The sequence below is a fragment of the Lissotriton helveticus genome, chromosome 5_1 (assembly GCF_964261635.1).
Source record: "Lissotriton helveticus chromosome 5_1, aLisHel1.1, whole genome shotgun sequence".
Taxonomy (NCBI): Eukaryota; Metazoa; Chordata; class Amphibia; order Caudata; family Salamandridae; genus Lissotriton; species Lissotriton helveticus.
This window is the reverse complement of record NC_136065.1, coordinates 1,585,177,939-1,585,203,280: the sequence shown is the minus strand read 5'-3', so window position 1 is coordinate 1,585,203,280 and position 25,342 is coordinate 1,585,177,939. Positions and strand designations below refer to the sequence as shown.

Genomic DNA, 25,342 nt, shown 5'->3' with positions numbered 1-25,342 from the left:
AAGTGTTTCGTAACACCGTCTTGTCCCCTACGTTTACTTAATATAGAAATAAATAAGCTAGTAAGGAAACAATACTTGCGTAAATCGGTAGAAGGGTCACGCAAAGTAAGTTTATTAAAAAGAAGGAGGAAAAGGTTACAAGTGAAATTGCGGAAAGAAGGGGAGGATACTATTTGGATAAAATTAAGAGAGGCTGCTTTTAAAGGGGAAATGAGACAGTTCTGGTCGCTTATAGGTGAGGGGTGTGGATCAAGAACAAGACCGCTTCCTATCCCCATTGAAGAACAAACATGGGTGGATTATGTCACAACCCTTTATGCAAATAATGGAGCGGCGGTTCCCCGTGTAGGTTTCACTGAAAGTGATCAGCCTTTGGATCCCTTATCTGAAAATGATATTAAAATAGCCATAAAGGAAATGCGATCATCTGGGGCAATGGGGCCGGATGAACTTCCAATCTCTGTTTTAAAACAAAGCATCGAAAAATGGAGCAAATTGTTATGTCCTGTGTTCAACATTTGTTTCTCTAGCGGAAAGATTCTTCCCTCGTGGAAAGGGAGCATCTTAGTGCCCCTTTTTAAAAAGGGTGATCGATTAGCTCCCCAAAATTATCGCCAAATTGCCTTGTTAGATGCAATCGGCAAAGTCTTTGCAAGATGCCTTTTGAAACAAATTAATGATTGGGTGGACCAAGCAAATATACTTCCCCTTGAACAGACGGGATTTCGAAAGAATCCTGGTACCCTGGATAATTTAACTGCTCTGCAGGTAATAACGGATAAATATGTCGGGGTCAGAGGTGAGGGAGTCTATGCTGCCTTCATAGACTTCTCCACGGCTTTCGATAAAGTTGACCGTCCTCTATTGTGGAAGAAATTATTTACTTTGGGTATGCCAGCTAGGCTGTTAAATCTAGTTCAGGAACTCCACTCTGAGACCTGGTGTAGAGTACTGTTGGGCGGGGAGAGAGGCCTATCCCAAGCAATTCCCTCAGCCAATGGTCTTAAACAGCGATACAAAGGGGATGATGGACGGAGCATTTGAACAAATCAAACAATCACCCCCAGTCACCTGATCTGGGTTTAATCCATCACCATTCTTTAGTTCACTCAGCCACCCCAGTTCAGACATGGCTATATGCAAATCAATCTGACCCTGTGCCTCATGGGAACAGTCCAGCCCGAACTGCCAAGCCATGTCTTCCCTGGACCGGAAACAAGAATCCTGGGACCGGTTTCGGATTCATAATCCTCATCAGCCAGGCTATCTTGAATCCAGTGGCCAAGTGAACAAGGTCTTAAACAGGGCTGCTTATTAGCACCCTTGTTATTTTCTCTTTATGTTTGTGATCTCCCCCAGACCCTATCCTTGAGCGAAGGAATTGCCCCCACTTTAGGGGACAAACCGGTTGCATGCTTAATGTACGCAGAGGACATACTTCTTTTAGACCTTACTCCGAAGGGTCTCAATAGTCGTCTGCATGCCCTGCATTTATTCGCTGAGTACCACCATCTGAAGATCAATATGTCTAAAAGCAAGGTAATGTGCATTACAGGGAAGAAAAAACCAAAATCGGGTAACTTCAGTTGGTTTTTAGGGAGTGAGAAATTGGAAATTGTAAAATCTTATTTCTTTTTGGGGAAAATAGTATGTGGCAACCTGAGTGACAAGGCTCACATAGATAGCAATATTAGGAAGGCCATGACTCAGGGAAATGGACTGAGTGCTCTTTATAAAGCCACCGGCAGAAGACATTTTGTCTATCTGCTAGAGGCCTTTCGAGCAAAAATTCCAGCTTCCCTGCTCTATGGCACTGAGCTAATAGATTTGAGGCAATGGGGTTTCCTAGATACAATTGAGGGTAGACTCTTGCGACATTTATTGTCGGTTAATAATGCCTCTACAGTGGAATCCCTCAGACTTGAATTGGGCATACGAAGTAGTCAGGTCCAGGCCCTGGCAGGAGTAATACGTTGGGTCTTTCACCTAGCCAAGGGCAAACTGGCTACTTTAAGATGTCTGATTAAAAAAGAATTACTGGGTCCTATGAAAGAACATTCTTTACTCATAAAGAACTTCAGAAGGGCTGTTACGTTACTAGAATTGGAGGAATCAACTCTTTTTTTATTATCTCCACATCAGCTAAAGCTGTCATTAAAACGGGCTACATGGGAGTTAAGTTTTAGGAGAGATAGAGATGTCCTCATTACAAAGAAAGGTGTTACTGAGGTTGTAAATTGCTTACTTATTCAAACATATACAACCCTATGCATTCTGGACTCTCCCCCACGGCTTACGCTGTTTTTGGTTCCTCTTGAGACATGATCTACTCCCTTTAAATAACTTATTAGCTAGATGGCATGGTTGTTCCGATAAATGTACTCTATGCAGCATTGACAGCTCAATTCAGGATATTACCCATATCCTTTTCATATGCCCTGCCCTAATGGTCCATCGTCGAAAGTGGGTGAGACCTATATGTTTAAAGTTAAGCATTTCTTCTGCCAAATCTCTACTCAATGCCATTCTCATCCCTCCCAATGAAATGTTCTGTTACAGAATTTTTAATTTTTTAAAATGTTTCTTAGAATTATATTAATAGATATGATTTTTACTTTTCAGTTTCTGTATAAATGGAATGTATTTTGAGGATTTTATGCTTTGTAATTTCTGTTGTCATTTATGTGTTGTTTATATGTGGACCTCAGTTGAGTTCCGAATCATATTCAAATACATTGAAATTGAATTGAAGGAGTTAGAAAGGGGAAGGTTGGAAAGAAATGCAAGGTGTGAGTTGGTGAGGGTGGGAAGGAAGATAGAGATGGCAAAAGAGGGATGGGATAGACGAATTAGATGTGCGAAAGGAGGCCAAGGCTAAAGAGGGGAGGGAAGAGAGAGGCCTTGAGGGGGGCAGAACGAGGTTGAGATGGGGGAAAAGAGGAGCAGAAGAGATATCAGAAGAAGGGAGAAAGAGTACAAGATGTAGAGAGCGATGGGACAGGAGAATAGAGATGCGAGGAGAATGAGTAAACGGTTCGGATTGGTGTCAGTACAACGCGGATTTTTACATCGCATTCCGTTACAACGGAATTTTTACAACGCAGGATCCATTACATAGGATGCCATTACAACGCATGGCATTACATAGCAGATGGTATTACAACGCATGGCATTACATCGTAAGTATAGGTAAGTATATCTTTTTTTTAAAATGTTAAGTTAATTTAATTAATTTAATTTAATTTAATTAATTTAAATAAAATACATTTTAAAAAAGCCATTAATTTAATTTAATAAAATAATATCTATTTAATAAATGTAATTTTAATAAAAAATGGGAATAATTTAATTTAATTAAAATAATAAAATTAACTTAATGTACATATTTTTATAATTGATATTAAATTAAATTAATTGAAATAATGTATTTAATTTAATTAATTTAATTTAAAAATGTAATTAATTAAATAAAATTAATTTAATTTATAAAATATATTTTAATTAATTTAAAAATGGTAAATATAATTTAATTAACCCAAAACACAAACCCCTGTACCCCAAAATCCAAACCCTGCCCTAAAACCTAAAAACACCCCTGTACCCCAAAACCCAAACCCTGCCCTAAAACCTAAAACACCCCTGTACCCCAAAACCCAAACCCTGCCCTAAAACCTAAAAACACCCCTGTACCCCAAAACCCAAACCTTGCCCTAAAACCTAAAAACACCCCTGTACCCCAAAACCCAAACCCTGCCCTAAAACCTAAAAACACCCCTGTACCCCAAAACCCAAACCCTGCCCTAAAACCTAAAAACACCCCTGTACCCCAAAACCCAAACCCTGCCCTAAAACCTAAAAACACCCCTGTACCCCAAAACCCAAACCCTGCCCTAAAACCTAAAAACACCCCTGTACCCCAAAACCCAAACCCTGCCCTAAAACCTAAAAATACCCAAACACCCCAAAACATATACCTCAGTACCCCAAAACATATACTCCTATACTCATACTTATTTAAAAAATTACTTAAATTAATACATTTAATTTATAATATTTAAAAACATAAATAAATATTTTTATTTATTTTTATTTATAATTAATAATAATTAAATCAATTATATAATATTAAATACAATTTAAAAAAATTATATACTTACCAATACTTACGATGTAATGGTATGCGTTGTAATACCATCTGCTATGTAATGCCATGCGTTGTAATGGCATCCGATGTAATGGATCCTGCGTTGTAATAGCTGCGTTGTAACAGCATTACGACGTAAAAGTTGCGTTGTAAGTGATACACACCAAACGGTTCCCCTAGAGGAAATAGAGAGGGGGAGGGAGAGTTTGAGAGCTGAAGTGGGGGAGGAGGGCAAAGGGGATGGAAGAGAAGAGGGGGAGAGGTGGGGAGATGGAATATAAACGAGAGACAAAGATAGAAGAGATGGGAAGACAAAGAAGAAGTGTGGAAAGTGAATGAGCACGAGAGGTGGGAAGGAATAAGTGAAAGATAGGGAGGGAGGGAGCGAAAGATGCAGAGGGAATGGGAGCCAGAAGGTAAAGAGGAGAGGAGAAGAGAACTAAGTGGACTTGAGAAAGAGTGAACGGTGTATAGAAGGATGAAAGTGAGAGGAAGAGGAGGGATACCTGGGAGGAGGAATAAAAGGGGTAGAGGGAAAGCTAGAGGGCGTGACGTGGGGAGAAGAAGAGCAGTAACCCAAGGTTCAATGCTCTTCATTCATGAGAAACGCAGACTCTGTTAGACTAAAATGGCTCTAAGAGGCCGGACAGGCTGGCTGAGTCTTTATTTCAATTATTTATCTACTTGATACTTGTTGGCAATTCTGATTTTGGGGCAAAAACATGTTAATTGTATTCCTTAATGCACAAAAATGTACCAGTCCTGTACGTACCATGCCTTTTCCTCTGGCTAAATTCCCGCAGGGTTGCTTTGCTGAAATCGAACAAAGGGTAATATTGAGTGTGATAGGCATCACAACACTTACAATCTCGGTCTCTGGGCAAACAGGTGTTTGAAGGGGGATCGCAATTTAATGGGCGTGTTATAATCCGGGCGTATACTTTTATGTATTCACTATCCAAGATACATAGAGAAACTTATGCCTGCAAGCAATGTTACTTAAATGTAAATACAAATCAGGGCCTATTTCAAAGTGGAATACTATGCTAAAACAGTTTTCATTGTTTTAATGCTGAGAATGAATGATTAGGAGTAAAATAAAGTGCCGTAAAAATGCCGCTAAATTTCCATATTTGTGCCGCTAAATTTCCATATTTGTGCCGCTAAATTTGCTAATCCATGCCACTATATCCTGGGGTGTCTGGTTAATGGTCCTACAACATGAAGAAGCTTGTCCTGACAAGCTCTCCACGACCGGTCTATACCCTTCTTAGGATCCTTCATATATTTAGCAAAAAAAGTGCAAAGCTTGGGATCTATCTCCGGGGTAGTAGCAACACCATTAGGGAGAGAAGGTCTGGGGCACTCCGACCTAAGGCGAGATCTCACATCCTGAGAAAGAGGTTGCCTAACCTTTGCAGCAACATAATCTGCAACCTTCTTATCGGGAACCCAATCAGAAGTACGTGGACGAAAGATACAGGTAGGGTCACACATATCAGTGTGAACCTGTTCTCCATCCCCAAGATCAGAGCAAGAAGAGCGAGGACGCCAAGACCTGCCTGAATCCAGCATATCATCAGAGGAATTGTCATCATCCTCAAACACATCATCATCGTCACCCTCTCCGCCTTCGGGAAACCCTTCCTCAGGGTCAAAGTCTGGAGTGGACTCTCCACCAGTATATTCGGGTACGTCTTCCTCCCGGTAGGATGCGCTTCTTAGCGTGCGTGCACTCTTATGAAAGACCTCAGCAAGCTTACTGAGGCCTTCCAGGTGCCCCGCATCACGCTTAAGGGCCTTACGTGGCACCACAGAGTGAATGCCACTAGGCCCAGCCCCACTGTCTCCCCAGATACCGGAACCAGACTGGAAAACATGAGCAGACAGTTTATTAACGCTATCCTGCAGAGGAGCAAGCGCCTGGGCAATTGCAGAAGAAAGGAGCGTGTCAACCTCTGCAGGAGTGCGTCCCTGGGGGGGCTGTACCTCCGCAGAGGGAGCTGCCACATAATCATGGTCAGAACTTGACTGCATCATTAATGAGGGTCGGGTACCCATACACTAATACACCCTAATAAAATCCAAAGGGTACCCCCAACACGAGTGCCTCAACAACAAGCTTGTAAAACTGAGAAGGGCTGCTGTTTGATAAAGAAAATGCAAGTAATGTCACTAGCACCAGAGAAAACACAACGTGCTACAATATGGGCAAAGCCCGTCTAAACGTACCGCAAACGCGGTGTCAGTGAAGGGGGGAGAGGCAGAATAAGGACAAAATCGAAGCGCCGAGCCTCTGCGCGTTTTCACCACACGCGCGCAAAGGGCGCTGTGGTGAAAAGAAGCACCGGTAGAGCTTCAACGAGACGGCACCACACAGCGCACGCGCGGGAAGAAAGACGCTCGAGCAACAGCCTACCGCGTCCACAGCAAAGCGGGAGAAATCCGCAACAACAAACAGGAAAATACTGCCAATAACGAACTGCCCACACCAAAGCCCCAAAATACGCAGATAGTTTTGTAAAGGGGACTTAACTGGAGGGGCAGCAATGAAGAAAGAGGAAGGACTACGCCGTGGGACCCCCTTTATCGATGTGGATGGGCTGTGATTGGTGGACTGGCTCCCATGGTTACCTGTATGCCTCATGGGATATGTAGTTTGGAGCCGTATTTTTTCTGTTTGACTTTTAACTTGCTGTCAATAAATGAAGAAATGCTATGCATAATCCTCGTCTCCGCTTTCTGACATAGAATTGTCCTGTTAAATAAAGTTTCTATCACCGGAACGCTATGTTGTATGTATATGCGGGTGTATTCCATTCAAGTGAAATGACACTAAATTCTCATAGCTTTGTGTAAAAGTTAAAATCATTCTAATTAGAAAGGACCATGCCTTCAACAATAAATCTTTGTAACCTAGGATTGTCCTATTGCTAATAAAGTTTATTTCATCAACCCACTAATATTATATGCACATATGAATTAGTTAAATTTGAACCACAAATGAAGCAAGCATTAGTTTCTCATAATTATGTGCTTACTCAGATGAAAGTCCAATCGAAATGCAAGTACGGTTTAGCTAATAAAGTTTGTTTCTACAATCTGCTGATGTTATATGTATATATGTAGATAAGTTCAATTAAAGACATGAGTAAAACATGAATAAAACACGAATAAAACATGAACTAATTCGTCATAATTGTGTGCCCGTTCAAAAGAAAGTCCTTTCAAATTATTGATACCGAATTGTTAAATCAAACTATATTGATGCGTTTAGTTGGAGGTAGGCCTAGGGCATAGAACACACTTAGATCAGCAGTAGATGGCCGGTACAAATACTACTTATTCCATATGTGACCATCCCTAGGTATGACACCCCCCTCTACCATATAGTCAAGGAAACCTAACTAAATTTATATTGCAGTAAATGGGGTGGAGAAGCTCACTCTATGAGTTTCATCCAATCCTCCTTGGAGTTGAGCCCTGTCTTGATAGTGTCTAAAATTGAGATATACCATTGTTTGCGGGTCTTGCGTTTGAGAGTTAAGTCTCCTCTCCTATTACCTACTATCCTCTCAATAATGAACCATTTGAAATCAGTACACGAGTGGTTCTTAGATCTAAAAAGATTTACAAGTGGGGCATTTTCCTTGTTATTTTTGATCGCCGACTTATGTTCCAATAACCATGTCTGAAGCTCTCTGGATGTCTTCCCTACGTAACCATGGTTACACAGACACTGAAGTAAATACACCACATTTTTACTAAGCCCTGGAGGTAAGGGTTTGTTTGTTATATATCACCTCTTTAGCCACTATACATTGTTCACACATGCTGCAATGGCTACATTTATAGTTGCCCATTGCCTGTGTACCTGTCATGGTACGTTGATTTTTAGGGGGCCCTTCTCGATAGGTGTGTACTAGTGATTTTCTGAAATTAATATTGCGTTTAAATGCGAATAGGGGTTTTTCCAGAACAGTTCATTTGTCATCATTGAGGATACTCCAGCTAGAATTGATATTTTTGATCTTATTACTTAAATGAGAAAATTGACTTACAAATACTAATCTTTGTTTGTCATTCTTGTTTTGCTTCTTTTCTAATTGGCCAGTTAACATACTATCACGATTATAGAATCTCGCCCGTTTAAAGGAGTGGGTAATGAGTTTTTTGGGGTATCCTCTCTCTTTGAGCTTAGTTTTTAAAATCTCTGAATGCTTATAAAATTCATCTAATGAGGAACAATTCCTACGTAATCGAAGGAATTGCCCAAAAGGAATATTGTCTTTTTGGGACTTCGGATGGAAACTCGAGTAGTGTAATAAGGTGTTCTTATCAGTGGGTTTTGAAAATAACTCAACCTCTAATTTACCATTAACATCCTTGATTTTTAGATCCAAAACATTAACACTATAGTTACTGTAGTCTGATGTAAATTTAAGATTATGGGGGAAGGGACTCACACAGCCTAGTAATCCAAGGATTGAAAGTTAATCAGTAGTAGCGAGCTACAGAGGCTTCGCTGTCTGATCCTCACAGCGTTATAAACATAAACCAATGTAAAGCAACCCCTAAAGAGAGGTTGTTCCTCTGTGCACAGCAGTAAAGAAACTGTACAGTTAGTGGTCCACTCTTAATCAAAGGTTCAACCAAAACAATGTTCATTCAAAGTTATTTATTGATCATTCCCATCATGATCAATCTCATTCGTATTCTTTTTCTTTTTTCACTGACACAATTCAGTGCGTATTTTCAAATGCATTATTCACATCATGTCATTTTCCCAATGCATTTCGGGCATCAACTGTGCCCTTTCGTCAGGGGACAACTCTACAAGCAAAAACATAAAAGGGTCGAGGGGTAGACGTTCGACGCCTGTAAAACGACGCTCGACGTCGAGCAGAAAGAGATCGGCGTCCCCGAGGATTTCCGCCTCCCCTAAGCGGCGCAGAAGGGATTCTGGCGCAAAAAGTCACGCTGGGTCTGGTGAAGGACGCCGGAGGCGTCGCTCACATACTGGAGGGTCTGGGTCGCAGTCTCCTCCCCCGAAGAAGTCACCGGGCTCGGTGTACTCAGTGGTCTATACACCACCTCGGCCTAACACTCCTCCGCCTCTACCTAAGGAGGATCCTCCCACCAATCCGCCGCTACCTCCACTGCCTCCACTTCATCCTGCGGGGCAACCTCCGCCACCGGTCCCACCTCATGGGCCCGCTCCTCGGCTGGAGATACCTCCTGTCCTGCCACCGAGATCGGAGTCACTGCCTCCGCTTCCTACACCGCCTAAGGGGACTCCAAACCCTAAACCCCAGGATAGGCCACGGAAGACGCCTCCACGGAAACCGGTGGAGCGCCCACGTACTGGGAGATCGCGCTCCCGTTCCAGGAGGAGGGAACGATCGCGCAACAGGTCATCCACACGGTCGAGACAGCGCCACAGGAGGCACGGGTCTCGTTCCCGGACAAGGTCTTCAGGGACTATTCTCCGACCTTATCGGATTCACCAGAAACGAGGGTTTCACCAATTGATGAGCTGGTGTCTTTCCAGGACGTACTTTTACGAGGTGCAGCGAAGTTGGGCATTGCTTTGACGGTGCCCACGCCCAAGACATCGGTGATCTTCGAGACGCTGCACCAGAAGCATTTGTCTCGGCCGTTACTACCACTGGTACCGGGCCTGGAAGAACCGGCCATGGACCTTTTTCTCACCCCGGCGGTGACTGAGGCGGAGCCCTCGAGGCTGCAGAAAAAATACCGGGCTCCGGACTCGGATCCGGCCTTTCTAAGGGTGGAGCCCCCTCCAGATTCGGTGATTGTGACGGCAGCTCGTAAGCAACATGCCACCACTCCATCCTCCACAGTTCCGCCAGATAAGGAATCTAGGTGACTGGATTCGTCTGGGAGAAAAGTTTGTGGGACGTCAGCGACTTCCATGAAGGCCGCGAGTGCCACGGCCTTGTTGGAACGGTATGACCGAGCCCTCTGGGAATCCCTACAACAGTTTGTGGAACTTCTGCCGCGTGACAAGCGAGAAGACTTCCAGGAGGTGTTGAATGAGGGGATGTTGGTGGCAAATCAGGTCATCAGTGCTGCAGCCGACTCTTCCCTGCTGACGGCGCATGGTTTCTGCCATGGGATTAACCAGCGTAGACACGCCTGGCTCCGCCACACGTCCCTAAAACCGGACGCACAACAGAGGGTTGCCAATCTACCATTCTCTGGCGAAACCCTGTTCGGAAAACACGCGGATGATGAAATGGCCCGCATGAAGGCGGAGGCCGAAACACTCACGGCGGTGGGTTTGGAAAAACCCAAGGAGACCAAGAAGTGGTACCGCCCGTTCCAACGGCGGTTCGGTGGCCAAGGCAGAGGGCGTGGCCAGTCTTCAGGACAACAGCAGCAACAGCAGCAGTTCAGAAGACCGTTCCAGAAGCACCAGAGAGGTAGAGGCGGCCATCAGTCGGCAACAGTGACTAAAGGCCAGGCCGGGTCTAGGCCCTGAGCGCTTACTTCCCCTGCAACGGTTACCCACTCCGGTGGGGGGAAGCATTCAATCTTTTCTGGCAGAGTGGAGAAAAATTACTCAGGACAAGTGGGTGCTGAATATTGTTTGCAATGGATACAGTCTTCGGTTCACCAGCCCGCCTCCATCGATCCCTCCGGTCAGCTCGCAGTTTCAGCTGCACGAGCTCCAGGCGGAGGCAGATATCCTGTTAAGGAAAGGGCGATAGAAGACGTACCTCGGTCTCAAAGGGGAAGAGGTCTTTACTCCCGGTTCTTTCTGGTTCACAAAAAGGACAAGAACGAGTTCAGGCCCATTCTGGATTTGCGACAAGCAAACAAGTGGATTCGCGGGGAAAAGTTTCGCATGCTGTGGTTGCATCAGATTTATCCTCAGCTGCAACGGGGGGATTGGCTGTGTGCCATAGACATCCAGTATGCATACTTCCATGTGCCCATTGCATGCAAACACAGGAAGTTCCTGCGGTTCCAAGTCGGCGCCAATCATTATCAATACACAGTACTGCCATTCGGACTGAAGTCTGCGCCGAGAACATTCTCAAAGTGCATGGCGGTGGTAGCGGCGCACCTGAGAAAGAACAAGGATTTGTCTACCCGTACCTGGACGATTGGTTGATCAAGGCCTCCTCCTTCTCGGAAGCGCAAGCACACTTCCAGAAGACGTGCGTTCTACTGAACAAGCTGGGGTTGCACATCAACATGTCCAAGTCGGTCCCGACTCCAGTCCAATGCATACAGTACTTGGGAGCCTCCATCGATACGCTGTCAGCAAGCGTGTCTCCTCCGGAGGAGCGACAATTATCACTGCTTCGGAAGGCTCAGGCTCTAATGACCACTCCATCTTCAACAGTGAGGACGGTGTCTTCTCTACTGGGATCGATGGCCTCGTGTATCTTCCTAACGCCTCATGCACGACTGCATATGAGACCGTTGCAAGAGTGCTTGGAGGACCGGTGGGATCAGAGGAAAGGATCTTGGGACGACAGGATACGACTGTCTCTGCAGGCTCTTCAGTCTCTGAAGTGGTGGTGTTCGGCGGAGAATCTCCTGAGAGGGGTTCCATTCCACAAGGACATTCCCACGCAGACTATTGTGACGGATGCGTCTCTCCACGGTTGGGGGGCGCACTCCGGAGACTTACAGATTAAGGGGACGTGGTCACAGACGGAGTCCACGTACCACATCAATTTCCTGGAACTCAGAGCTGTTCACTTGGCGCTGAAGGCCTTTCTTCCGTCCTTCCAGACCAGCTCCCTGCTTGTACAGACGGACAATACGACCACGATGTATTACCTCAACAAGCAGGGGGGCTCGAGATCGCGCACCCTGTCGCAGGAATCACAGGCGATCTGGCACTGGCTTCTGGCCAAAGGACTGACGATAACTGCTACCCATCTACCAGGTGTGAAGAATGTTCAGGCAGACGCACTGAGCAGACTGATTCAGGAAAACCACAAATGGGTCATAAACGACAAAGTACTAGGAGAGGTCTTCGCAAGGTGGGGGACTCCAGACGTAGATCTGTTCGCCACCGCCAAAAACAGCAAATGCCGAGACTTCGCCTCCAGGTCACTGCCAGCCGGGGACGCTGGGGAATGAGTTAAGGATCAACTGGTCGAACAGCTTTCTGTACGCTTTTCCACCCATTCCCCTGATTCCGACGGTTCTCATCAAGCTGTCCCAGTCCAGGGCGCGGATGATACTGATTGCCCCGGAATGGCCCAGACAGTGGTGGTTCACGGACCTGCTTCACCGGTCTCTCCCCCCTCACATGCGGCTGCCGTGCAGGCCGGACCTTCTCATGAAGTTCGGAGGGCAGATGTTGCACCCCAACCTCTCGTCTTTGAGTTTGGCGGCATGGCTCCTGAGATAGTGCAATATGGCCATTTGAATCTCCCTGCAGATTGTATGGACATACTAAAGGAGTCTAAGAGACCTTCCACTAGGACTTCTTATGCGTACAAGTGGAAGAGATTTTGTATCTGGTGCAAGTCCAAGAACTATGATCCGACGACATGTAAGGAAGATGTCATCCTTCCTTATCTTCTACAGTTGGAGCAGTCTGGCCTTAATGTCCATTCCATTAAGGTTCACCTCGCTGCATTGACTGCCTACAGGAAATGCCCTTCTCAGACTTCCTTTTTCCATATCCCTGTGATTAAAGATTTTCTTGAAGGCTTGAAGAAAGTGTTCCCTCCTGTCAGGCTTCCTTCGCCTTCATGGGAATTGAATGTGCTGCTGTCCAGATTGATGAAGGAGCCTTTTGAACCTATTCATAAGGCTTCGTTGCAGCACCTGTCCTGGAAGGCGGCGTTCCTCGTGGCCATTACATCGGCCCGCAGGGTGAGTGAAATTCAGGCGTTGTGTTGCCAAGAACCTTATACTGTATTTCATGCTGCTAAGGTTGTTATGCGTACTCACCCTAAATTTCTTCCCAAGGTTATTTCTGATTTTCATGTCAACCAGACCATAACTTTGCCTACGTTTTTTCAGAATCCTTCATCTCCAGCAGAAAGGTCGTTGCATTCCCTGGATGTTAGGAGGGTGTTGAAATTTTATCTGGATAAAACCAAGGATATTCGTAGGTCAGACCAATTGTTTATCAATTATGGATCGGTCAGAACGGGTCTTGCGACCTCTAAGCAGTCTATTTCTAGGTGGATTGTGTCCTGCATACAATTATGTTACCAAAAAGCTAATAAGACCTTAGGGGGTAAACCTAAGGCTCATTCCACCAGGGGCAAAGCTGCCACGACAGCTCTGCTCCGTAATGTTCCAATTGCAGAAATCTGCAAGGCGGCCACTTGGAAGTCGGTCCATACCTTTGCTAAGCATTACTGCCTGGACACTGATGCCAGAGCAGACGCTCAGGTTGGGCAGGCTTCGCTGCGAAATCTGTTTGCACAATAGTGGTGTTATTTCTCTTTTCTCCACCGCCGCTTTAGTGTGGGGATGGGCTTGCCATTCTATTCACCAGATTATGACTATACACAGAGATCCCCTACTACAGAAGGAGTAGTTTCTGTCCTGTAACTCCAGTTCTGTAGTAGGGGTATCTCTGTTATAGTCATAAGCGCCCTCCCGCCTCCCCGGTGGAGAGAGATGTTCATTAAAGTAATGATATAGGTCTGGCGTGTTACGCCTTCAAAAAGAACTGAAAGTAAGAGGGACCTGCTGTGCATTCTGGGATACTGGGAGAAGTTCTGGAAAGTTCTCTTAAAGGCACAGTATCCTATTTAAGCCACATAATGGCAGCCTATGGGGCTTGGCTGTCCATGCCTTCTTCTCTATCATTCCAGGTTTTTTTTGCTGTTAAAGCAAGGGAAATCTGGACAGGCTTTGCTGTTTGTGGATTTTTGGTGGAATTTCTAGTTGAAGTACTGGACAGTGTAGCCTGTGGATATAGGCTGCATTATTTGTCTTTAAATTCTCTCTTAAGTGTCTTTGCAGTTCTGCAATTTTTTTGACAATTTAAGAGATTATTTTTGATTGCCGGGTCCTCGCACATGGGCGGGACTATTCACTAGATTATGACTATAACAGAGATACCCCTACTACAGAACTGGAGTTACAGGACAGAAACTACTCCTTACTCAACACTAGGGGGTCAGCGCCAGGTTTCTTTAGAATAGCAAGAATCTCGACGTTTTTAAAAGAGTCTGGGACTATGCCACTACAGAGTGAGGTATTCAAGAGAGATAAGGGGGGATCAGGGCAAGCGCTGAAGGCTTCTCATAATATGTGAGGTGGGCCGCTGTCGAGAGGCAAACCTGATTTGACTTTGAGCAACAGTTTAGAGAAAGATTCAGGGGTGATCGGAGGAAAAAAATTAAAAGAGGGTGAATGGTGGCGGGGAGGGGCGGGGGAGGTAGGCAGATTAGATGCCGGGATGCTGGCTTTTATCGTGACAATTTTTTCAAAGAAATAGTGGTTTAATGAGTCGCAAAGTTCCTGAGAGTTCACGGGTTGCGCCGAGACCCTCTTAAGGCTTGTCAATTCATCTACGATTGAGAAGATCTCTCTGGTTTTGTTGGCAGACTTTAGAATTTTCTGCGTGATAAACTCAGTTTTACATGAGATGATAGTGGTTTTGTATTCCTTAAAAAGAGACAGATAAATTAATTTTAGCTCCGGTGCGTAATGCCTTCTCCATTTACGCTCAGCTTGTCGAAGACTTAATTTAAGTTTTTGTAAGGCAGGGGAAAACCATTATTGCGCGTTATGTGGTCTACGGGTTTTGATTTTTTTAAAAGGGGCGACTTTGTCGCTAGCCCCTTCCAGCCTGGTGGTAAGATTTTTAGACTGAGTGCTGAGAGGGGAGGCAAGTGTCGGAGGGACTGTGTTAATTAATATCGTTTTAAAAGTCTCGATACAGGCATTGCCCCAGTTCCTAGCTAGCATGCTGCTAGGTCTGACAGTTGGAGTCGCAACAACATTCAAGATCGAGCAGGTTATTAGACTGTGATCTGACCAAGTACAAGGGCAGATTACAAGTTTTGTGATATCTAGATTTAGTGTCCACACTTGGTCTAAGATGTGGCCTTTATTATGCGTAGCAGCACATACGTGCTGAATGCAATTTAAGCACGTCAGAATTTCTGTAAATTCTTGGGAGGATAAACTCTCATTTGTGTCACCCGGCCAGTAATTGATGCTTTTTTGTATTATGGCAGCTACTCTACCGCCCGTTTTGCCTGCATCCCTATCAACGTGGAGCAGGTAGTAGGGTTCCGGGATAGCAGCTATCAGGGAGGAGGAATCAGGGGAAAGCCATGTTTCGGTTAAAAACAGAATATCCGGCTCGTATCTATCGATCAGGGAAAATAACTCTATCTGGTGTTTACCCAGTGATCGAGTGTTTAGGTAATAGATAGGTAGGTCGTGTACCTTGTTCATGTAAGGAGAGGGCTCCATTGCAGCTTTAATGTGTGGAAAAGTGGCAGTGGGTGTTACGGTGTTAGGCTGTGAGGGATTCGATGTGGATGAACTAGGGATAGGAGGCCCTGCTGCTCTAGTGAGTAGAGTAAAGCTGAGTCTATCCCATTGGCCTGCAGAGATTTCAGCCTATCAGCTGAATATATTAAGGGTCGGGCATGGTGGCTGGCCCCTAGCCCCGGTCTGTCGCGGACGGGCGCAGACGGGCTTGCCTTTGGCACGCCGTTGGCGCGCCCGCTGCGCCCGTCCGCTGCGTGACAGCCAACACATCCGATTTTATGGGTAGAGAAGCGGCTTGCCACTAGACCGCGTTCTCGCGCCCCAACCGGAAGTGTGAGAGAGTTAGGGATAGTTGAAGAACTCCCTCCACAACAATCGAGCGAGGCTCGCGGTGGACCGGGGAGGTTAGAAGAAATCCCAAGAGTGGGGTGAGTCTCCAAATGAGTGCGCAGCTAGTGCTACAGTCAGAATGCCGTGATACAATTTAAAAATGCAGGTTGCACAGTACTTTAAAACAGCAAAACAGTGTTGCCTAAATCGCACTATCTGTTAACTAGGAAGCCTACCAGGTAGTAGAGCGCGGGTGTGTGAGATCGCCCAACCAGTTGCCCTATTTAGACTTTGCAACAGTTCTCCCTAGTACTGAGCTATCGAGGAGTAACTCCACACCTCATGCACAAAGTCAGCAGCAGGGGTCCCACGTCTAGTACACCGGTCAGACCGTATGGTGTATATGTTGTGTAAGATCTTTAGCGAAAGATATGCCTGATCGGTGTAATTATATTGTAGTAGTTAAAAGCGCACGTTGGAGCTTATAGTTCGCACCCCCATATGAACCCTTTCCCAGTCATATGTGGAGAGGGCCTCACCCAACACCTCTTCCCATTTCCCATGTTACCTAGGTACGATCTTTGGCAAGTCCTCACTCAGTGCACTGTATAAGTCTGATGTAAGTATGCGATCTCCGGACATCAGCAGTAGCATTGTTAGCGTCTGCGAGGGTACTGGCTCTTGTGGGAAACAAGCCCATATCTCTTGGGCCGTTGCCATCATCTTGGCATATTGTAGGTATTGACCTGTACCCAGCGTGAATGAATCCATCATGTCATCTTGTGTGATAAACTGGCCGCCCAGATATAGATCTCCCAGGACCTCTTAGTCTCTGTCTTGCCATCTCTGCAAGGACATCACTTCTGCTATGCTTGGAAATGGCTTTAGTGCCCAGAGCAGCATATCTCGCACATAAGTTGTGTGGCGCAGAAGGCTTGTGACTGTCTGCCCACATGTCAAATCTGGCAACAGCAACTCTGCCGGCAGCTGATCACTAAACATGATCAGCTCAGGGAGTGTAGAGTCTCCATTGGAGGCTTTTGGAGTCTCTTCTCCCAATTGACCCCATCCAGCCAGTGGACTGCGTGCTGAAGGTGAGCTTCAAGATAATAAAATTCTATATTGGGGAGTTCAATCCCTCCCTGTTCCCAGGTGTGCTTGAACCCAGATAGCCCCATCTGTTTTCTTTTAGCAGCCCAGAGCAGGTCTATGATCAAACTATACAATTCGATAAAGTACCTCCTGGGGATCTCATATAATGTACCTTGCAGGGTGTATAAACACCTTCTCAGCACCACTTAATTAGTGAAGCCCTACCGATCAGTCACAGAGGGAGATCTCTCCGGAACCTAACAGACGCCCTCATGCCCGCTAGCACTCTGCCTATATTTAGGTTAAAAAACTTCTGTTTTGTATAGGCAATCTGATGCCCAAATAATGTATCCTTTCCGTATCCCACGGAAGTCCATCCATTGGAAGTGCCCCAGGACTCATCTCAGTCAAGCCACCTATTGGCAACAACTGTGATTTTTGGTTATTAACAAAGAGTCCCGAACCCTCACCAAAGGTCCTCAAAACGTGCAGGAGCATGGGGACCGAGTCTTCTGGATTTCACAGATACACTAGGGCATCATTGGCATACAAGGACACGAAATGCGGTGTCTCGCTCACTGAGATCCCCAAGGGCCTTAGCGTGTGACACAACAGTGCTGCCACGGGCTCCGTGGCAAGGGCAAATAGTAGATGTGATAAAGGACATCCCTGTTGGGTACCTCGATGCAGTTGGAAACATGTTGACACCATAGTGCCAGTCCGGAACCTGGCACTCGGATCAGCGTACAGGTGTCCATGCTATAAACTTGGAGAAAGGCCTACCTTCTCCAGCATGCACCAGAGGTACTCCCATGCGACCGAATCCAACTCTTGTTCAATATCAAGGAATGCCAATGCCTAGGAACCCTCATTCAAGTGTGGTGCATGGATGACATGGGACAATTTATGGAGATTGTACATGGTATATCTGCGGGACAAAGTTGTACTGATCTTCATGTATCAATGTCGGTAGATCTGGGAGCAACCGCCTGCCAGAATTCCACTCTGTAGTTTTACATCCACGTATAGGAGCGACAGCGGTCTATAGGATGCTGCCTCCACCGGGTCCTTGCCCTGTTTTGGTACCAACACTATGAGGGCCTTGCGCATGGTTTCAGGTAGTCACCCCAGCTGGAGTGCTTATTGATAAACCTCTAGAAGTTTCTCAACTCATGCACCTGCATACTTATGGTACAATCCAGCCATTGCCTCCTAGTGTTGTTACATGTTTTTGTAGCTGCAGGGCCACTAGGAGTACCTCTCCTGTAATGAGCTCTTTTAGAGCTGCCTTCTCCTCTATCCCTAACCAAGGGAGATCTGTCTCCGCCAGAAAGGCCGCCATTTTACCATTCGGTCATCCACTGCGCTCTGCATATGCCCTACAGAGATGGGCCCGGAATACTTCATTAATCGCAAGCTGGGTGTTGACTAATGATTTGATCATGGCGCGCAGCACCAATACCGGGTTCTGGGATTCTTGCTGTATCAAAAATGGTGCCAGCAAAGCGCCTGTCTTGTCCCCCTCTGCGTGTAACCTCTGCTGGTATGCTGTGTAAGTGTGTTTCTCCAATGTGCGCCAGTCATCTAAAAGGTCCCAATGGGTTTGACACCATTCTTCTCAAGTCTCTGCGGTTGAGATTGAAGCACCCTTTCTATATCAAGCATTTGGAACTCCCTGCTGGCCAGGTCTTGCTCTAGATGCCATCTGACACCCTACGAAGTTTTAAGACGGGCCCCTCTGATTACTACTGTCATTGCTTCCTAGTCATGGGCCCTACTGCTTGAGCTGCCCTGTTTTCATGGAAGTAGTGGGATAGTGCCCCCTGCACTGTAGCCTCAAACAGTGGGTCCTGCTAGTGCTACTTCGCACAAGCTCCACATCGGTACCGCAGAGGAAGTACGCCCTCTCCCCAGACACAGCAGGAGCGGGGAGTGATCAGATAAGTAACGCGCCAGGTATGAAGCCTCCTTCACTTGTTGTACTAGTCCAGTGGAGACACGGCAATAGTCTAGGCTACTATGCATCCCTGTGGCAGGGATATAGCAGGAGAACATTTTGGAGTTTGGAGTGTCTCTCTCCAGATACTTTGCAGGTTAAAGCCCCGCATCAGCTCTCTGTTGCCCTGTCACTTGTGGTTTCCTGTTTCTACGTGTTTGCTCAGGATCAAGCTCGCATCAAGCACACCATTACAATCGCCCGCTAACACTATTATCTGCTGTCAGGTAGGGTGTGGCAGCTGCCGTCATCTCTCTGTAGAAGTCCTCACAATCGGTATTAGGAGCATATACGTTTAGTCGGCACACCTCATGCGCATCCAGGTCTCCGTACAGAATAACAAATTGGGCTTCCGGGTGCACGTAACACAGGTCCCTGCAGCCCCCGCGGTGCGGGGGAGCCCCTGCACTCCAGGGGCCCCCTCCGCGGCCACGCAGCCGGCAACCACTTAGAGCCATTTCTACCTAGGCGGGGCCTGCCCTCAGCAGTCTTTGCGTTACTGGCTGTGCTCTGCTGAGAATCTTACCTGGCAAACGCTGAATCCGCCGGAACCGGCAACTCTCTGCCCACGCATTGATCTCCCTCCCGCCGCCGCTGTAGTACATCTCGTGGCCGCCGAGCGGAGGGAGACTACACCTCCCAGCCTGCCCTGCGACCCGGAAGCCATCACCGGGGTCACCGCGCCCGGAGGCGCTTCAAGTTGACGGCGCCCTCGGTGGAGCGGGTGCTCTGCTGAGAATCTTACCTGGCAAACGCTGAATCCGCCGGAACCTGCAACTCTCTGCCCACGCATTGGTCTCCCTCCCGCCGCCGCTGTAGTACATCTCGCGGCCGCCGAGCGGAGGGAGACTACACCTCCCAGCCTGCCCTGCGACCCGGAAGCCATCACCGGGGGCGCTTCAAATTGACGGCGCCCTCCGCGTCGCGGGACGCGAGCGGGACGCCCGGTCAAAGGGCAGGCCCTCTACGGCCCTCATCATCAGGGACAGGGCCTGGAACGCTGTCCAAATCACCATCTGTGAGTTTTTACCACATACACCATTCACTGCAATTATAGGAAAGTCATCCTGTGCAACAGTATTGTACGGTATAACTTGGGGTAACCGGTGTTACAACCTCCTAATATGTCGAAGTCAAAAACGACCCAAGCTATTAATACTATTGACAATTACATGGTCCAGGTTGTCGCAAAAATAAACAGTGATAGGAGATCCTCACTGGGGTTGAGCCTTTCCCCTGTACTGACATCACCTGATAATATGCCTCCAGATATACCTGACCTTGATATTAGCAATGAGGTTTTCCAGCAACCTGAGAATAACCCATTAACCCAGCTATTAGTAGCTATAGCTGACTCAGATGCTGAGAGTATACCTGATGAAGACATAGTATTGCTGGAAGAGGAGCCCCCAGCACCGGTACCAGCCCAAAAAGTTGTTAAGGGGGGGGAAAGAGTCTTCCAAAACGGGGCGGGCTTCGCTCAAGCAAAAAACGCCCAGATGTATCCCAACCGAAAAGTATTGGAGAAGATGTAAGAGGAATCTCTGGGGGGAAGCTACTCTTGGACGAAGATCAATTTAAGAAACTATTAAACGCCCTAGATAGTAAAATCAAGACCATAACTAAACCTCTTCTATGCAAAATAGATCACCTCACTGAAGAGGTGAACAGGTTGGGGGGACTTTTGCAAAAATCATTAGAGAAAGCAGCAAAAAATTCTAAGCAGGAAACACTTAGAGTCGAGTCGAAAAAAACACAGACAGCCCCCAGGATAGAACCCTTGGAAAACACTCCCCTTATTCCTGTGCCATCTAACAATATAGGGGGGGGGGGTCCCAGGGGACTGGGTACTAACATCGGTGATTCTGAAAGACCAAGGCTATGGGACAGGCTGGTAGATTCCAATATAGAGAAGGGACCAGTAGAATTAATTGTAGAGACATCCCCCCTAGTACTGGTCCTGGCGAATGTCCCACTCCTAGAATCTGGGCAAATAGAGAACTCATCTTCCCTAATAAATAAATCATTGCACTGGCTAGCAAGGAACATGGCCTTTTCTCCGGGGGGCATGGACCAGTTGGCACAAGAAGTTGTGAAGGCTAGAAGAGTAGAATGGATCGGGGGTGGTAATAAAAAATTTAGAGGGGATTGTGTGGTGCTACATTTCTCTGATCCTGAAGTGCTGCCAAATATTCTAGCAAACATATATCCTCCCCAGCGCAGATCTACAGAGATAGTTCCTCTAAAGCTAGATTTTTTCTATGCAAAGAAAGGGAATACTTTAAATCCCACAGTACTTAGAACGAAATGGAATTCTGTGGTAAGGAAAGGCAAACCCCTTGGTATAAGAAGTAACTGGGGCATGCCGATGGAAAATAGATACTCTGCCCTTTCTGATCTCAACGAGTGTGACTGACTGAAAGGGCAGATGAGTGCAGCCAAGGGATACATAGTTGGGATTCAAGAGGGGGAAACTGGTATTGCTAAGAAGCTTATTGTTACTAACTCTAGTAATGGGAGGATACTCTGTCGCACGGGGGTTCATTCTTGTATTATGGGGCACTTGGCTCCCACTCCCCGCATCATTGAAAACAACAGGGCAACTAGCCCCCCTCCTACTCTGGCCCAACCCCTGCAGGCCCAATATGTATCACCATCGAACATGAGGGCTAGCCCGTTGAAGGAAGGTCTTAAATTCCTATCCTGGAATCTGGCGGGAATCTTTAACAAACTAGACTCCCCAGAATGGTGCAAATTTATTGACCTCCATGATGTAATTATGTTCCAGGAAACCTGGGCAGTGATTCCTGCCCACCGGCAGGGTTTTTAAAATTTCTTTGTCCCTGCGAAAAAGAATCCAAAAGGGCGGCCCTCAGGGGGACTAATCACATGGGTACGCCAATCATTACAATGTACCATTAGAGCGAGACCCGTTAATAATTGTGACTTACTGCCAATTGTGATAACCTGGGCTGACGGCCATGAGATGGCCCTCTATAACATATACGCCAGGGGAATAATAGGGGGTAAAGCTTCAGAGGTGGTAGTAACACTTGATAACGATCTGGAGCATCTACCAACGCATATCACCATCCTAGTGGGGGGAGACATGAATACTACATTCGAACCACTAGGCCAGGAGGACAATGAAATGTCCCTAGAGGAAGATACTAAATGGGGAGTTCCCCAATTGGATTTACCCGCGGTAAAGAAATGGTCTGAAGTGGCAGTACAAGTAAAGAGTTTGTGTTTGGCCAGGGGGTTGAGGGCAGCAAACGGACGCACCCCGTCAGACCTTCAGGGTGTTCATACCTTTGACAACACAAGGACAAGCAGTCGGATAGATTATATCCTGGTAGATGTCAGAGATTGGCATAAGATGATAGATATGAGAGTGACTTCTAGATTGGAGAGTGACCACAACCCGTTGTGCTTGCTCTTCAAATTGGACCAAGGAGTAATATTGCCAAATCCTGAAAGGGGCGTTATGCCACTAGATATCATTTCAACCAACAACCAACGCCATGTCAAATGAGCAACTCTGTTGGACAAGCCAGGGAAATTGCAGGATTTATTGGAGGTCGTTGCAAATGAGGTTAGAAGCTTGCAGGATCATTGTAATGTGCCAAATTTCAATAAATTAATCGAAGAGTCACACCTCAAGTTTTTTACCAAAATACAGGGGTTCTTTTTAAAAAAAGTTCATCAGGGAAAGGGCGCTTGTCCTTGTAGAAATAAAGGATGGTATGACCAATCTTGTAGAAAGGCACGGCAGAACCTCAGCCTAGCGTTGAGGAGTAAAGAAGGAGTGTTGAAGGCCAGGGACGACTATAGAAAAGCTCAAGCCAGGGCAAAAAGGCTGTGGGACGAAAATCAATAGCTAGATCTAAAAAAGCCTGCGCAGCTAAACAGCAAAAAGAGTTTTGGGCTATCCTAAAATGGGGTAGAGGGGGAATTGCTGATTGTCCAAAAAATCACGTGGCTAAGGAAGCATGGGTGGATTTCTTCAAACCGCAATATGCTGATAATTCGCCTTCGGGCTGCCCCCCGCCACCCAAAATGGTATTCTATAGTTGTGAAGTATTCACATTGGGGGATGTAAATGTAGCATTGGACGGGGTGACCAGAGGTAGGGCTCCAGGAATTGATGGAATACCGGCAGATGTATTTTTATCTGACCGGGCTAACTGGTGTCAATATTTTGCTTGGCTTGCAAATTCCATCGCTCAAGGAGCCGCGATACCAGTTTCATGGAAGGGTGCGGAGATCATTCCAGTTTTTAAAAAAGGGGACAAGGCCTTACCAAGTAATTAGAGACCCATCAGCCTTATCGACTCTACACAAAAGCTGATGGGTAGAATGATACAAAATAAAATACAAGCCTGGATAGACGATAATGATATCCTCTCCCCGTACCAAGCTGGCTTCCGCCCCCTAACTAGCTCTGTTGACCAGGTATTCCATTTTTTAACCCTTTACTGGAAAAACGTGTCCTTGACAAATGGCCCATTATATGCCGTTTTCGTCGACTTAAAGTCAGCATTTGAATTGGTGCCTCGTCAAAAACTATGGATTGTTCTTAGCGAGCTTGGAATCAGCCCCGAATTATTGACATTGTTAGTGCGTATGCACGAAAATAACTACGCCAGGATTAGGTGGGGCGCACAGGGGGACGTCACTGATTCCTTCCCCGTGGAGCGTGGGGTGAGACAGGGATGCGTCCTGGCCCCCGCCTTATTCTCCCTTTACATCAACGGCGTAGTAGACCATCTAAAGAAATCACCAACTGATGCTCCTATGCTAGATGGGGAGCGGGTTCCAGTATTAATGTTTGCTGATGACACTTTACTGGTCTCGCGGACCCCTAGGGGATTACAAAAGACAATTGATGCATTTGGAGATTTCTGTCGGATTCGGGGCTTGGAATTAAACACTACAAAGACCAAGTTCACGAACCTGAATCCTGCTAAGCAATTCAAGGGCAAAATACATTTTAATGGGTCTGTTCTGGAAGAGGTGAATGCTTTCACTTACCTTGGTATTTTCTTGCAGGGTAGTATGAATTGGAAATCACACATTGATTCTGTGGTCTTAAAGTTCCATCATCTGACTGGGGCTGTAGCACAAAAATATAAATCTTCATTAACAAAACCCATTCAGCCTATTATGGAGATTTATAGTATGAAAGTGCTGGGTGCCTGCCTTTATGGATCAGAGCTATGGGGCTTCGCCAATCTGAGTGCCTTGGCTATTGCAGAGAACAAATTCCTTCGCCGGTTGGTTGGTGTCCCGCAGAGCACTCCATCGATCCCACTCCTATATGATCCAGGGAGGAAAAATATCGAGGATATGGCACGATTGCGCCCACTTTTATATTGGAGACGCTTAAGGACAACACCTGAACTCGGCCATTATGCATCTGCTCTCATGGACATTATTAGCTCTGACCGGTTCCATAAAATAATTTGGCTTAAAGAAATCAGGAACTTGTTACAAAAACTGCATTTAGACCACTTATGGACTACTACTGACCCTTCCGCCTTTCCATCTAAAGTGTTGTTGAAAAAATTGTATTGGGACATGGTACACCAATCGGTTTTGATTTCCAATCAACACTCTATGTTGACATCCCAGTATTTGGAGACCAAATTAGTCCCAAACTGTGAGCAGTACTGGGATCTGATCACAAAACCCTTGGACAGAAAGCTGTATTTCCAGTTCAGAGTTGGTTGCCTACCTCTAAATGTTTTTACTTTAAAGTGATCACCAAGTAATGTTAATACATGTTGCTACTGCAAGGTCCACGTTGAGGATATTCCACACTATTTGTTTGTATGCCCCTTGCATGCTGCTCCAAGAAGTAGATGGCTAAAACCAGTGTGTAAGAATCTGGGGATAAGAAAATATTTAGAAGCACTGAGAATATTAGGAGCAAATTGTGCCCCCAGTCTTGCAATTGCCCTAGCTAAATATTTGGGTTGGGCCTGGATCATCCGCACTCGCACTTTAAAGTTTTTATCTTAAGCTAGATTTATCTTTTATGTATTAGATACAGTGACTCTGTATTTTTAAACTGTATAAATTCCTTTTAGAGGAAAGAATTCGCCAGCATTCTGTATTTAATGTTTATCTTAAATTGATCTTAATTTAGTATAGTATTTATTTATGTTTAGAATAGGGATGAAATGCTTTTATGACAATGCTGTCGAATAAAGTATTGAAACAGTAAAAAACAGTTACTGGCTGTGTGCCCGTGGGTGGGGATAATGGATACACTTCGCTTCATCAGGTGCTTCGCTGCAGCACCGATGATTGATAGC

At 46.0% G+C, this 25,342-nt stretch overlaps 1 long non-coding RNA gene across 1 annotated transcript in view; it reads right to left on the bottom strand.

Moving 5' to 3' along the window:
- Nucleotides 1-24,177, bottom strand: part of LOC144755624 (uncharacterized) — a 37,463-nt gene extending 13,286 nt beyond the window's left edge. The window contains exon 1 of the long non-coding RNA XR_013594944.1: nucleotides 24,057-24,177. This is a non-coding gene — a long non-coding RNA (uncharacterized LOC144755624). The remainder of the gene's footprint in view (nucleotides 1-24,056) is intronic.
- Between the last annotated feature and the right edge of the window lie 1,165 nt (nucleotides 24,178-25,342).